The sequence below is a fragment of the Macrosteles quadrilineatus genome, unplaced genomic scaffold (assembly GCF_028750875.1).
Source record: "Macrosteles quadrilineatus isolate MER2022 unplaced genomic scaffold, UCM_ALF_1.0 Scaffold_13__1_contigs__length_4303367, whole genome shotgun sequence".
In the NCBI taxonomy this organism is placed as follows: Eukaryota; Metazoa; Arthropoda; class Insecta; order Hemiptera; family Cicadellidae; genus Macrosteles; species Macrosteles quadrilineatus.
In genome coordinates this window covers 2,761,204-2,778,505 of record NW_026542606.1, presented here as the reverse complement: position 1 = coordinate 2,778,505, position 17,302 = coordinate 2,761,204, and positions in this window count along the sequence as shown.

Here is a 17,302-nt window from a genome sequence, read left to right as displayed (position 1 = left end):
AAATGTTTACCTTTACTATATGTTATTATTTACCTGTTATTGTTATTGAAAAAAAGAAACTTGTTTTTACTTTCAACTAGTGTACCTGTTGCTCGAATTCGAGCAATTGCTAAGTATTACAGGCATTATTTTAAAACGAATAACAGTCATAATTTCTAATGACTTTAAAAGATTTGATTAAAAGATTATGGAAATACTCAAGATGTACATAACAGATCGATATAATAAACATTTCTTGTAAAAAGTGTTTTCTACAAAAATAGCCTTACTCATAGCATAGCCGCATTACAGTAGGTTGTCCATAATAAATTCGCCAACCAAAATTCAAATAGGTAGTAAATATTTCATTTCAACTTTCAGTAAATGTTTGTAGCAAATTCCTCGTTCCCACTGTTGACTTAAGTGAAAGTAAATTACTAACACCTAAGTTTTTACTGTTACAATAATCATCTTTTATTTTACTGAAGTATACACACACAACCTTTTTACAAAAAAAAAACTTATTCTACAATTCTCATTACAATAAAAAACAATCCTAACTATTTACACACTAGCTGTTGTACCCGTGCTTTGCAACGGGAAGAGAACACGAAATAGAAACATTTTGATCTTTACATCTGTTGATAAAATAGTTACACATGAGCCTTTTAAAACATAATTTAACCTTTATTGCCTTTATAGGATAGATGTTGTCATAAATGTAAAAAAATAATAGTACTGCACCCTGTTGGTAAACCTTGTAACGTTTTAATGCTATTCAATATCATAGAACCAACTTGTGTAGTTGAAGCAGCTGACAAAATTCTTTTATTCCTTTTAAATATGATTACTCATAAGGTTAACATGGGAAACTCCAGAGCCACTGGGGCAGAGCCCGATAGGACTTTTGAGATAAGAATGCGTCTATATGTTAATCGGGAATGTGAGCTATCATCATACCAAATTTCAGCCCAATCCGACCAGTATTTTTCGCGTTTACTTGTCACAAACATACATCCATACCGGTACATCCAAACTTTCTCATTTATAATATTAGTAGGATGATCAGCTGTTACGAACATAAATTAAATTAAATACAGAATAAGTAACAGCAAACATATTATATAAAAATAAAATTACATTCAACACCTTCCCTTAATTTTAATTTTATATAAGAAACATAAAATAAATATCTCGATTATCGTCTTCTGTTCAAGATTTTGGATAGTTGATCAAAGCTTTACTGAATTTATGAAACTTAACATTGTTCAAGGGTTTTGTAAACATATCCGCAACATTCTCGGATGTAGAAACAAGAGAAATGTTTATTTTACCTTGCCTTACATTTTCAGTCAAAAAATGGTAGCGAACATCAATGTGTTTGCTTCGCTTATTAAAAATTCCATTTTTACAAAGCTTAATAGCACTTTGATTGTCCATGTTTAGGTTTGTTTCAACATTAGTTCCACTCAACTCTTGCAAGAAAGTTTTTAAATATAACAACTCTTTGACACATTCCGCCGCTGCAATGTATTCTGCTTCAGTACTGGACAAAGCTACAATCGGTTGTCTTCTTGTACACCAGTTTATTGGGTCTTCTCCATACATTATGACAAATCCAGTAGTACTTCTTCTTGTATGCTTGTCATTTGCATAGTCTGCGTTACAATATACATTTAGGCAATTTTCTCCTGATGCTGAAAATAATATTCCTGCGTCTTGAGTACCTCTTAAGGTTCGTTTGACATTTACAACATCTTCATTGCTTGGATTCTCAACACGTCTACTTTCTAATCCCACAGCAAGTGTAAGATCAGGTCTGGTTTTATTGGATAAGTACAGCAAACTTCCTACAACTTCTCTGTAAGGATAATCTTTTGTCAGGCAGCTTACTTCTTCATCAGGTTTGCTCGTTTTCACTGGACAAATGGGAGTGTCTACAGGTTTACAATCTATCATTCCATATTTTTCGAGAATACTGTTTAAATAGTTCTTTTGCGTTAACAATATCCCTTCCCTTGAATATAAAATTTCCATTCCAAGAAAGTTTGATGGGTTTTTGTCTGTTTTTATTTTAAATCTCTAGACAGCTCGTTCAAAAGTTTCTTCATCTCTCTTTCATCTGAACCAGCAAGAATTCCATCATCAACAAATAAAGCAAGATGAATACTGCCATTTGTAAAAACACAACGGTCAGACTGAGTTTGTTTTAAGCCATATTTTAGTAAGCAGTTTGTAAACAACTGGTTCCATTTAAAGAGAGCTTGTTTAAGTCCATATAAAGTCTTTCTTAATTTCAAAACTTTATCTTTATAATCAAACCCTTCAGGTACACACATATAAATTTCTTCATCTAAATTTCCATAGAGAAAATCAGTTTTAACATCAAATTGCATTAGTTTGAGATTTTGTTTGGCAGCTAATGAAAATAACAAACGTAAAGTTGAATTACTTACAACTGGGCTGTAGGTTTCTTCATAATCTATACCTTTTTCTTGGGCAAAACCTCTTACACTGTCTCGCTTTGTATTTTCCGTTATCCTTTCTTGTTAATACCCACTTGTTACTTAGGATCTTCTTGTTTAGTGCTTGCTTTTTGTCAATCACTTCCCACGTTTCATTCTCAATAAGGGAGTTTTTCTCATCCTCAATTGCTTGTAGCCAATTTTTTTTATCTGGTCCTTTGATTGCTTCTTCATATGTCAACATCACAAAATCTTTATATCTTTCAGGTAGTTTAGTTTTTTCTTCTTAGCTTGATGCTTTGTGTAGTATCAGTATTACTTGAACTCAAGGGCGGTCCTAGACATATATTTTGGGGGGGGTCACCGGGGGGCCTGGGGGGTATGGAAAAAATTTGGAAATAACGTGCTAAAACGAGTGGTTTTAAGCTATTTTGAGGGCCTAGTTTAATGTGTTCAAGCTTCCCAGTTTATTTAAAGGTCAAAGATATGTCTAAAAATAAACTTGTATAATGACATGTTTTTGCATTATTGAGACTTGGGGTTTTAATATCAAAGGAATACCGCAACTTTACAACACATTCAAGCATTACCGGTATTGAATTACAAAAACACCCTTTCAACTTATGGCGGATGTATTTTCCTTCCACCATGCTTTCAACTGGTGCCAATGTGCATGCTAAACGGAAAATGTCCAAAATCAGACCAAGATTTCGAACCACTGAACTTTTTTGATCTAAGAAGTGTTTAAGAACTTGGACCCAAAACGACTGCATTATACCTGCCCAGTAAGCAACAGTTAACCTACACAAAGTACACTACCCAACTAACGTTGCCGTCGGCGTCCCGTCACTGCTACCGCCTGGAGAATTGGTTCTCAGTGTTCTCATTTTTTCTACGCCAGTGCCAGTGACATTTTACAAGGGGTCAACATGAGAATAAAGTTTTTGTGCAACGATTTTGTGGTTGTGCTAGGAATTAAATCTGTCCCTTCCACATCTAAGTCTGAGACACTACCATTTTGTTGTTGTTTTATAGCTAGCAACATGCCAATTGGGTTGTGGTATTCTTAAATATGATATCAGGTGCTCTAAATATGAATACTATTTAATATTGAAAGTTTTGAAATTTGCTACGGTCTTGAATTATTCTCCCAAGTGGAGATGTTTAGGGATAATCTAAGCAAAACTACGACGAAAAACGAATTTAAACTATAAAATAATCAAATGTATTTCTCATTAATGTTTTCATGACAAGGAGCAATATTGGACAACAAAACAGACAGCTGATAGTAAAAACAACATTCATATCATCTGTATGACTATTACAAATAAATAGAAAAGGCAGGCATTTTCAACACTTTCCCTTATTTGCATAGTCATTCCGAGGTCCAAGATTTTCTCGCAGAACTTGAAGTCTTGGTCGAGGTATAGGCTTTGTCAGTATATCTGCTAGTTGATATTCTGAACCGATGTGCTTTACAGTCAGCATACCTATATTTATCCTGTCTCGAATGAACAGGTACTTCCGCTGAATATGTTTTGTACGAAAGTGAAACTCGGGGTTTTCACAGAGTTTTCTTGCTGATTCGTTGTCAACTTTCAGGATAGGGACAGCAGACAATCCTATAAGTTCTTTGAACAAACGAACAATCTAGATTGTTTCTTTTGAACCAAGATTAGCTGTAATGATTTCAGCTTCACAAGTTGAGTCCGCAACTAACTCCTGACCACGACTAACCCAAGTTATAGCTGCACCCGCGTATTTAATAATAACTCCACTTGTTGAACGCATTGTAGTTGGACAACTAGCAAAGTCCGCGTCACTATAGCACTCCAGTAGACGTGTTTTAGGTTTGGATTGGTACACTAGCTTCTGGTCCACAGTGCCGGTCAAATAGCGTATAACACGCTTTGCTCTTGTGACATCATCTTGTGTAGGATTTTCTAAGTGACGTGATAGAACACTTACACTAAATGCAATGTCAAAACGAGTACCACGAGCAACATAAAGTAGGGCTCCAACTGCCGATCGGTATGGAAAATCGGAGGCTTTCCCTGGTGTTTGAGCAGTGAGCTTCTCTATGGGAGTAAGTACTGGCTTGCATCCTTCCATGTTAGATCGAGAAATGATCTTCTTGATATACGCTAATTGGCAGACCAATATATCACTATCACTTTGAGAAATTTCGAGTCCGAGAAAGTATGACACTTCTTTAGCAACAATTTCAAATTGTGAACGAAGTTGCCCAATAAATAAGTCCATTTCAGTCTGACTAGTCGCTGCGACTAATCCGTCATCAACATAGAGTGCAACAATGATTTTTCCAGCAGGGGTAGGACAAATATAGACACAGGGATCTTCACGGCTCTGTCAAAATCCTAAGCCTTTCATGAAGTCGTCAAACCGTTTATTCCAGCATCGAGGTGCCTGTTTCAGGCCGTATAAGCTGCGTTTGAGACAACAAACACGATTTGTCCCATCTGAATATCCTTCAGGCTGCTTCATAAAAATCTCTTCTTCAACGTCTCCGTACAAGAACGCAGTTGAGACGTCAAACTGCCGTAGAACCATCTTCTCAACAGCTGCGATGGACAATATTGATCGAACGACCTCCAGACGAGCAACCGGAAAGCTCGCCTTGACACTTCCTTCACCAATTCCTACGTCTCAGACCTGTTTCTCTCCATTCCCATAGCATTTTAGGAAAGCTAATACCTTAATTTAATTTTTCTAATCGTCATAAACAGTTCCCACACTCCGGACAGCTCGCCTTGACTACTTCCATCACCACTTCCTACGTCGCGGATCTGTTTTCCTCCCTTCCCATAGCATTTTAGGATTGCAGATACCCTAATCTTATTGTCATAAACAGTTCCCACACTCCGGACAGCTCGCCTTGACTACTTCCATCACCACTTCCTACGTGCGGACCTGTTTTCCTCCCTTCCCATAGCATTTTAGGATTGCAGATACCCTAATCTTATTGTCATAAACAGTTCCCACACACCGGACTGCTCGCCTTTACTACTTCCTTCCTTGCTAAGTCACGGACAAGTTTCCCTCCCTTCTCATAGCATTTTATGATTGCAAATACCTTAATCTTATTGTCATAAACAGATCCCACACTCCGGGCAACTCTCCTTTACTACTTCCTTCACCACTTCCTACGTCGCGGATCTGTTTCCTTCCCTTCCCATAGCATTTTAGGATTGCCAATACCCTTATCTAATCGTCATAAACAGTTCCCACACTCCGGACAGCTCGCCTTGACTAATTCCTTCACCACTTCCTACGTGCGGGCCTGTTTTCCTCCCTTCCCATAGCATTTTAGGATTGCAGATACCCTAATCTTATTGTCATAAACAGTTCCCACACTCCGGACTGCTCGCCTTTACTACTTCTTTCCTTGCTAAGTCACGGACAAGTTTCCCTCCCTTCCCATAGCATTTTATGATTCCAAATACCTTAATCTTATCGTCATAAACAGATCCCACACTCCGGGCAACTCTCCTTTACTACTTCCTTCACCACTTCCTACGTCACGGATCTGTTTCCTTCCCTTCCCATAGCATTTTAGGATGGCAGACCTTAATCTAATCGTCATAAACAGATCCCACACTTCCCTATACTTCACACTGCTAGCCATTACCATAGATAAAACATACTCCCTTAGTAGATTTCTCATCCTTATGGAACAGCTGAAGACAATTTTATTGTTAGTTCATGTACGGTTTATGTAGAGGTCGTGTTTTGTTTACAATTTGTTTCCCGTTATTACAGCCATTTAAAACCTCGTTTAACCAAATAATACGATCTAATCATAAACAATAACTTGTCCCCTAGTTATATAACCAAACAGTAAAGCACAAATCAAGAAATTAACCCTAAAATAACGGAAACAAAGTTTCATCGAAACTAGCGCCTTTGTGTCTCTTACATGAACTAGACACGAAAAACGTGCTTCAAAATTTACAATGGGATGAGAAGTCTACTTGTGTTGGTTAGTCTATGCCATTCTTTGTTCAATAGTAACAAGTGATGTTTTCCCTTTTGTACTGTATTTGTAATTTGCTAGTATACTGTGGGTAGTTGGCTTATTATGAACACATGCTACAACTTCAAGTCTTTGTTTACTTTTTCCTTGTTATTTAATTCAACCAACATGGTTACTTAGCAACCCATGAGACTAATGTTAAAAAAATGTGACTTTCAGTTTCATTTTTCTACGTTATTAGATTTTTGTTGGCAGTTCTAACTGTAGTAAACTCGTTTTTAGGCCAAAAATAATCTATTTACAACATTTGAAGAAAATCGTCGGAGCCGTTTTCGAGATCTTGGTACAAGCAAGCAAGCAAGCATACATACATACATACAAGCAAACATTGCTCGTATTAGAGTATAGGATTACTTCTTGTTTTTACAGTTATGGTTGAATTAATTAATTTTTCTGGGCCCATAACCTGTTTATTTTACTGAAGTACACACACACAACATTTTTACTAAAAAAAAAAACTTATTCTACAATTCTCATTACAATAAAAAACAATCCTAACTATTTTACACATGATCAGCTGTTACCAACATAAATTAAATTAAATACAGAACAAGTAACAGCAAACATATTATATAAAAATAAAATTAAATTCAACACCCACCACCAACCCTGGGGCTTAAGTCTGGGACTCATTTGCCAGGCCAATTCCCTGTGAAAATCTTCTTTCTTTTTAGGCTTTAACCACTTTCAATCCTCGTCCAGACACATTATGTGTCCAAAAGCATAACAGCACGACTCCCTTCCCCATTCCGGATTCCGCTCTGAGCAATAGGGATCATTGAGATTCGCTCTAACCTTTCCTCTCCCCTTCATGGGCAAGTTTTCATTCCTTTTCTTTCTTAGTTTTTGTTTGTTTCTTTTTTTTATTTAAAAGCCTGTATGTATCCATGGTTTTTCCTATTTCTCTAGCTACTTTTCTGAACGTCTCAATTAATTGTTTCCTTGTCACTCATCATGTTTTATTTTCTCATCTCTAGACCTCTCTTATCCAAGACTTATTCCTATTCTCTCCTATTTATCTCCTGAAGTAAACAATTTATAAATACGTGACTCGTGGTTTTTATTTCTCCACATCTACATACTTCCTCTTCCACCAGGTGAAATCTCCACAAATTCACCTTGAAATTGTCCATGTCATGTGACAAACTGTGTTTCATAATGACCCATCTCCCAATCTTGTTCCAGTCTCTTTCTGATGTTAGGTGTCTGAACGTTTACCTTTAAAACGTTAACATAAAACACTCTGCTCCCAACGCATTTGCCACTCATCTAATGTCTCCTCTCTTCTGTTTCCAATGTAGTCCTACTTGCCTCCTTGTCTTCCAAAATCAACAGCTTATGCAGCGATTATCCAACAGTCCTAAATTGAATGTGAAATCTTCAGGCTGCTGTTGGAGAGCACACTAAAACCCAACACGGAAGGGTGCTTGCTGTATTCGGCTATCAATGACAATAGTATTATTTGTATTTAGTTCGCGTCTACCAGTTAAATTTCGTCGGCGTCCTACTATTGGCCATCCTGGTCGACGTCTTATAGTCTCCATTATGTCGAACATTTTTTTGGTTAAGTTTTGATTTTGTGCAAATGTTTAAAAACAGTGAAACATCAATCTTTTCAACTAATCTTACGATAATTAATTAATTAATTATAAACTAGATCACCTGTTGCTCGAATTCGAGCAATTGTAAAGTATTACAGGCGTTATTTCAAAACGAATAACAGTCATAACTTCCGATTATGACTCAAAAGAGTCAACTCAAAGATTTAATCAATCGCTCCACTCTAGTTATCGAAACTGCAAAATTAACTCACTCTGAAAACGAACACTATTGTGTGTATAATGTGTTTACTAATGAACAGCTGTAATTTATACAAATATTATTCCTCTGTTTAAGAAAACAAAATCTTTTCATCATAAGAAATACATTGCGATTTTGATGGCCTGTGGGGCAAAGCCCGAGGACTTTTATTACAGGAATTGGTGAAAGGGGGCGTCTACACAAAAAATACTTAATTTTGACACATCGTTTGTAAAAATCCGTCCATTATTAACGAAGGAGTAGTGTTTCATAGAAAACGCCTTCACGTATTACATATAAGGATCCTTATAGCACATGTCTCCAATTTTAGTGTAACCAGCTGTTACAAAATATATTAGTGTCAATTTCAAAGTATTCATATTCTGTTCAAATGTAAACAAACATTTTCTCCATAAGAATAACATGGGAACTTTGAAGGCCACTGGGGCAGAGCCCTGATAGAATTCCAAAGTTTTTTTGTTTGATGGCAAAACTACATGCTAAGACCTTTCTAATGACACCTTCGACATGGTGATCGGTAACACCACCGCTCCAAAACAATTATGACAAAAATATGCCTAGCGTATTAAATATATAGATTACAGTACAGGATATTTTTTTTCATCCTGTTTCATAAAAGTACTGATATTATAAGCTAGTAATATAAGCTTATAAAATTTTATTTTACAAGTTGGTAATTTTCTGTTTCATAAAAATATTTACAGACTAATAAAATATTACACTGATAATACAAGTTATTAGTCAGCTGTTGCATTAGTTTGCTTGTTTATTTTAGTATTTGTTTTGGTTTGATTTGTAAGGTTAATTTTGACTGCAATATTTTAACTTGATCAAAATGTCAAGTAAACGTGAAATGAAGAATTTGAAAAACTTGAACTTTTTTAGGAAGATATTTGAACTAAAAGCTGAGCTTTTTGAAGCGTTTTCTGCAACAGCGACTAAAGAAACCAAGAAAAATGCATGGAGTGCTGTCCGTGATTACGCTGTTTCCATTGGACTCATAACTAATGATAAGGACTATACCTATGTAAGAGACACTACATGGACAAATCTCAGGAAGAGAACAATGGAAAAGGTTGACAAGTCTTCTAAGACGGGGCAGGGCCGGTTTAACCCATACGCGAACTACGCGGCCGCATATGGCGCCACGAAAAAGTGGCGCCGTGGTGCCAACGGAACAATGTTTTTTTTACGTGAACAACGTAATTTTGTGTATTTTTGCTCAGAGTTCAAGTATTCAAAGCACCACAATAAAGGCATTTATTCTGTTTGTACCAACAGTACTTGCAAAATTTGTACATTTGTACAGCACTACAACCAAGGACTCAATACCATTTGCAGTTTCGATTTGAAGTGACGCTCTGGCAGTCGGCAGCGTACAGCGCCAGCGCCTATGGGTCATGGGTTTCATTTCACGACTCACTCATGCTCGAGATAAGCAAGCGCGCAGCGCCACTTGTCACAACAAGAAACTTCCCCCTTCTTTCACTCGCTTCTGCCTCTGATCCTAGAGCAGAGCATTACCATAGATAAAACATTAAATTGCACTCTTTTAAAATAGTTGTATACGTAGCCTGGCCTAAACCGTATCGGTATCGTATTGGAATTGTTTTGGTGATTCATGATTGTTGAAAAGCGAATGATTACGAGTGTTTTAAGTTTAATTTATAATTAGCGCATTAAATAAGAAGAAAGTATAAACTGAATGAATGAGTAAAACATCTTGCCGATACTATGAAAACAATGGCAGAAAAAAAGAAACCGCCCGGCACTTATTATCGAAAGCGTAAGGCGAATTTGGAAGAGGAAGATAAAAAACAAGCCAATCAATGAGTAGATTTTTGTAGAAATCATCTGGTGGCGAGTCCAGTCAGCCCAAAGAAGTCACGATAGAAGACGGTAATCAATGACGTAGGTATTTATTTATTTATTTTCCAAGGAAAGATTAAAACAAACAGTTGATCACAAACGGCAAACATTACGTCATTGCCGTCTTCTATCGTGACGTCATGCTTGACGAGCATTACGGCCTGTTTTTTTAGTGTGGCCTTGGTTTTGCTAAAGTTTATATGATGAGTAAAAGTGTATAAATGTCACATTTCTGCGAATAATAAACAGTCTTTTATTACAAGTATTCTTCTACCTAAACTTATAAAAAAGTTCTTCCCAAAATTATTGGGAAAAAATTCACAAATACGGTTAAGTTATGTTCATGGTTTTAGGGGGGGGGGGGGGAGGGAGAATTCTAAGTGGCGCTGATTCGGGTGTTCGCTTAACTCTGAAAAATTCCTAGAACCGGCCCTGAGACGGGGGCAAGTGGGTCACCAGACTCGAAGCTAGATGCCATCGACGATATGGTCTTGAACATTGTAGGAAAGGAGTCACCCGTTTTAAAAGGATTGGGTGTTGGTGATTCCATGGTACCTAAACCTGGTTCGAGTCAAGAGCAAGAAGATGAGTCTCTTTCAAACCATGAAATGAATCCAACTATCCATCAATCGGATGTTCAGATTGTTGCTTGGTCACATAATATGGATGACAGTGATGTCACATTGTTTGAAGAAGTGGCAATGCCTACTACTAATAATAGGCCTACTAGAAAAAGGAAGCAAGTAATTGTAAGATCGACTGATGCGAAGAAGCAATTTGAGATTTTGAGAAAACAAAAGTTGGAGTTGGAAGTTCTCAAAACCAAGTTGGAAGTGTGGGAGCTGGAAAACAAACTAGGGGTTGAACATTCCGAGTTAACCCAATCTGTAAAACCACTTACGCATGTCTAATGTACGAAATACTGACAAATGGATTTGTAAAATTACTCTTAATTGTGTTTTTGTCTGTTATAGTTTTACTAATACTTAATAATTAAACATGCTTGTATATTTCATTATTGTCTCTTTTTATTAATCGATGTTAAAACCTGATTATTAAGACATGTTTAATTAGATCTTTAAATAACAAACAATAAAAAATCATAAACATAATAGACTTACATTTGGTTTATAACTATACAAATTGACTATTAAAGTACGGTATGGAAAATTATTTAGGTTGGGGTAAACAGAAATAACTGTATAAATTAGATTAATATATACCATTAACTAATCTATTCTTCTTAATATTACTGAAAAAAACATCAAGAAAAACTAAAAAAATATAGAAACAAAAGTCAAAACAAGGTCTCAGCAACAAGTCTAAGCTATGCAGCTAATTTCTGAAGTGGTTGTAGAAGAAGTGTAATTTTTCTTCCGCTCCTTCCGCGTACTCTTCTACCCCCTCAACTACATGAGCATCGTCTTCGTCGTTATTAAGGACAAATCTCTCGATCATTGCCAAGTTAGAAAGAGCAACAGCACATTTGATTATGTTGCATGCATAGACAGGATTTACTCGCAAGTAGTTAAGACAAGGAAATTTTTCCCTTAACCTACCGATTGCACATTCCACTACCCTTCTAGTTTTCTTGTGTGCTCTTAGGAAACGAGTTTGTGCAGGGTCACCAGCGTTTTGAAGAACGGGTGGTATTAACCAGGACTTGAGCGGATAGATAGAATCCCCAAGCAACACAGCGCCTGGAAAGGGACGCCAACCTTCTTCCATTCTGTCACTTATGAAGCTATTTCTCAGAACACGAGCATCGCTAACACTACCTGGCCAGTTAGCATTTACGTAGTAAAACTCCAGGTTAGGTCCACAAATTAGTAAAACGTTTATGGAATGATGTCCCTTTCTGTCAACAAAAACTGGTTCGTCGATTGAAGGAGCATCTATTTTTATTAAAGTCCCATCAACTACACCACAAGTAAGAGGCATGCCAGCGATATTACTGAATGCATTGATTGTTTCTCCTACATCTTCTGGCCAGCGAACGGTGTCAATCAATAAGTTTTCATTAATTGCATTTACAACATTTTTTATGATGCGGCAAACTGTCGCTTTCGACACACCGTGCATATCTGCTATGCAATGGTATTGTACACCACTACCAAACCAATGAAGTGCAATTTGTAATTGTTCTTTTGGTGTCAATGCATGGTTCCTATTCGTTGGGTGCTGTAACACAGGCTCGATTGTATTCAAAATGATATTGAAATTTTCATAGCTTAACCTAAACCTTTCATTAAACTCGTAGGTTTCTTGAATTTGAAAGTAAGAAATCCTTTGTTTAAATGTTCTTGGTCTTCTAACCACCACTATGTCTTCTTCATCACTTGATCCGCTTGATTGCATCTCTATTTAGATAAAGTTATTAATATTTTTATATTTCGCTAAATCTTAATAGAAAATACACGACACAAGTAAAAATTCTATGAGTTAAAAAAGGCTAATAATATATTACTCTAAATTTTAGGGTTATATTATTAGTTTCTATTGTTTTTGAAACAAGATTTGTGTAAACACTAGTATTATAACTGGTATTTTGGAGCAGTAAACTTATAACTTGTTTTACTAGCTTATATTTTTATGAAACACAATACTAGTATTATAATATAATAATATCAGGTAAACACTTATATTACAAGCTTATATATTTTTATGAAACAGGCCCCTGTAATTAATTTTTGATTCCGTCCCTACCCACTGAAATTCCAAATTTTGGTCGTTTTATCTATTTTTGCACATAAATGATTTGACAAATTTGATTGTAGTCCCTGCAGTAGGATCATTATTATCAGTTTGAGATGGGGACGCCATCTAGTTGTTTTTTTTTTTTTTTTTTTTTTTTACTGAAGGATGAATGTAGAAAGAAGTGATTTGTGTGTGGAACTATAAAGTAGACCTACTATTTTTGTTTAGGGTCCTCATAAGAAAAAACATTATTTGACCAAATTAATAATTCTATATTATGCATACTTTAAGGGGTTCTAAATAGTCTGAACTATTATAATCTGATCGGGCTCAGAGGACAACAAAAAGAAAACAAAACTTGGTCCCGGGTCTAGGTCTTACCATGAGACCTACGTTAATAGCTTATTCCCTAGAAATTTTTTGCAAAAATTCACTAAAAGGATAATTTTACATTTTGTTCACAATGTATATGTTGTATGTGCGAACCTGAATAACGAAGCTACTCAAGCAAATATAACATTCTCCCTGGACTGATTCATTTGATAAATGATTCCCAGTGAAACATGTTACAACCTGGTTGGAACTGCTGCTTACAGGTATTGTGTTTATATCACAGTTTTGGGGTAGGTATTTCAATGTATTTTGATAGAGAGATTGCCATTAAGATTTTTTGATAAAAATTATTATTTACATGAAAGATTTTTCAACTAAAAGAATAACAAATAAGTTACTTTAATTCAAAAATAAATATTATCTCATTAGAACATAGATTTTTATTAATAACTTCTTTCATTATTTTATTACAATAGTGTATTGAAATATTGTTCCTAAAAGAGTAATGGAATATTTCTTAAACTACATCTAAACAGTAACAGCAAACTGACACCACATACTTTCTCCCATTAGCTTGTCAACTACCCGTGTAATGGGTAAGCAGTGACTCAGTGAGATTAACAACTATGCTGTTGCATGGGTACACAAAATTGCAATTACTTTTGAATTGCAGTTTGTACAGCAATCAGGGCTGTACCAAATTTTTTTGAGTTAAAAGAGCTATAACATACATTAACATAATTTTAACAAATTAATTAGTTCAAGCTATGTTTGTAAAAATCAGATTTTTCTATTATATTATTAAATACGATGGGGAAATAACCATTACAAAATCTAAACTATGAAGCAATTAAATAAACGGTCTCAGCGATATGGCACATAAAGTTTCGTGTGGGAGTAACGATGATATTTTATGGGGAAAATCAAAAAAGTTACAATAGCTTTTGAACCTAATTTTTACAGCATTGTGTGTTGTGCCATTCTTTTAAAAGTTAAAAGGGCTTTACAATAATATACTTAATTTTAAACAAAATTGTCTGAGCCGTTCTTGTGCGATTCCAATTTTTCTGTTATTTCATGGAGTTTTATAACAAAAAATTAAAATACAAAATTTTTTAGATAAAAAAACTAGAAATATTAGAGACTAGGCTAAACCCGTCAAAATCGACGGTCACTTTCAAGGCTTACTCTAATTCATCTCAGTGACGTAGCCAGGGGGGGGTCCTGGGGGTCCAGACCCCCCTTCCGGTCTTAAATATAATATGTTTTTGTTAAACTAAATGTAAAATTATATAATCATACTGTATTGACGTTGGGGTTGTTTATTTTCAATGCCAAGAGAGCTAAAAAAACCTTTTTAGGGCTTATATTTTTTTTTTTAATTTCCCGGACACCCCTTTGGAATACCCCCCAGACCCCACCCGGTCGGTTGAACCCCCCATTTTGAAATCCTGGCTACGTCACTGTTCATCTAACTGCAAAAATTTAGTGATATATTATACATATTTTGAGCATTTAGCATTGTTTAAAGATTAATAAGGGTAAAAACAATAATGATATTAATTGCGTTAGATATCAAATATGGTTGATCATTCAACGAATAAAATATTTCCCATACAGTATGTCATCCGAGTTGTTATTATGCTATCTGGTATCTCTTCCTTTGGAAGAACCTTTAAATAGTATTAAAATCGTATTGGTGGATCTTTTGTAGTTAAACACTTCCATGATTTCATCAGTGTAATGCAGATTAATCTATGATTTTATTTGAAAAAATCTGTTTGTTGGGAAGACACGTTCTAACTTCAAAGGGAGGTATATCCGTTACAGTGTAAGTTTGATTTTTCCTTTGTCACGTTGTGTCAGTGCCTTCGTACTTCTGTGCCAATGAATAACCCTCTAGCACAGTTTTGAGAAATTGGTTGTGGGGTTACTGTTAAAGCTGGGATTCCTTGACATGGGGGATGTCAGTTAGTTGTCTCAGCCTTATCACTTACATAAAGTTGTCAATATAATCTCTCTACGGAATGTTAGGTGTAGTGGAATATACTTGAAGTGAAGTTAGCTTTTATTCTTGAACTATTAGGGGCCTTCATTTATATGGTTGTACCGCTTCATTGGCAACAAATAATGCAAATGACATAGTAATGTGGCATTTCCGAAAGCAAAAAATAATGTAAATTGGCTCTTACGTAAATATTGACGTTTACATGCATTGTTAATCAATGTATCTTATAAAGGATGATGTGAGAAAAATCTATATCTAGTTTAAAGGGAATATGACCTTTCTGTCATAACAGTAGCTGCTTAAATAGTATTTACTCATTGGGCCATTTTTACAGCCAAAATGTTGTGTTATTTTCACTTAATTACCAACCCAGTGGGCCACGGTCCATAATATACCATTTTAGGTAACATTTTAGGCAAGGTTTCTGTGTTTGGATGTTATTAGAAAAGGTAGGAGCACAATAAAATGTTCTGCAGATGATTTTTCTTTTGGAGAAATAAAAGCCGAATTATAAATGTCACAATAATTGGAGTATGAGCATTTTGTAACTATATTATATGGGTAAGTTACATAGATTTTTTAGGCTGCTGCTCAGTGCACATATTCTAAATCATGCACATATTTCTACATAAATATTGTAAAATGTTTTATCCAGTTGCTGTAAACCACTATTAATTTAACAAAATATGGATGCGGCTCAAATGGGCACCGTGCCCTTCTGCACTTGTATTATTTTGTATTGTATTACACAATCGAAGATTTTTTCAATGATTGACATAGACATAGACATACTTTATTTGCACAAAACATTCCATACATGTCAATAACATTTAGAATAGGTGCATTGTCAAAATTAAATCCATACATAAAATATTTAACATTAAAACTTAACTTAAAATTAAACACTTAAAATAAAAAAATGAAAAAAATTTCTAAATTGTAGTTCTGTAAAAATCTTCAATTAGGTAAAAATCCTTGTCAATAAGTAAATTATCTATTGTATATATAAATTTGGTTTTGCTTAGTGACTTATAGCATGGCGAAAGCACATTGCACAATCTCAGCCCAGCATACAATGGAGATTTTTCATATAGGGTCAAATGGTGTCTGGGGAGTCTAAATATATTTCCATTTCGGGTTTCATACCTGTGATTAAAATTTATTGTTCCTGGTAGCTCATTTTTAACTGAATGTATTTAATTTAATAATTCTAGAATATACAACCCCGTTAATGTGTGAATTCTTAAATTTTGAAAATGTTTCTTAAAAGAACTGCGTGGATGAGAGTTGGTGATAATGCGAATAATACGTTTTTGTAACCTGAATAAAGTTTTAATACCAGTAGCTTGACCCCATAAACTTATGCCATATCTTAACACTGACTCCACATAAGCATGATATTGATAAACTACTTTAAGTGTCTCAATAGAAACACAGTCCCTTAAATGTATGAATAAAGATGATATCGACCTAATTTTGTTATGTAAATAATTCAAATGTGAATCCCATTTAACTGCGTCATCTACGTAAACCCCTAAAATTTATGAGCTTCAACTAAACTAGGGGCTTGTAGGGGCAAAAGCCCCTAAAAAACCAAAATACATAAATTTTTTATCAACCTTCATTGGTCATTTATAAATAAGCACTGATTTTCTAGCATTATAATATAGTTTACAACACAAAATGTATACAATATATTATATACAGTAGATACATTTACATTTAAATGGTGGTTTGTAGGGACAATAGCCTCTAAAACAGTAAACTTTTTTATTTTGAAAATAATAAGCATAAAAATAATTAAAATTTGGTTTAATTCAAGTTTTATTTACATGAATAGAAATCACTACTTACTTATTGCATTTGATAATTAGTCAGAACCTCTGGATAAACTATGGTTTTTGTATATGAATTGTTTTCTGTATTGTTCTGTTCTCTTGTATTTGCCATATTATATACTCTGATTCCATCTGATGACTTGACTCTGCTAAATGCAACATATAACTGTCTGTGTGTAAAAACTGGTTTATCTAAGTAAACTCCAGCTTTCTGGAAGGTTTGGCCTTGTGCCATATT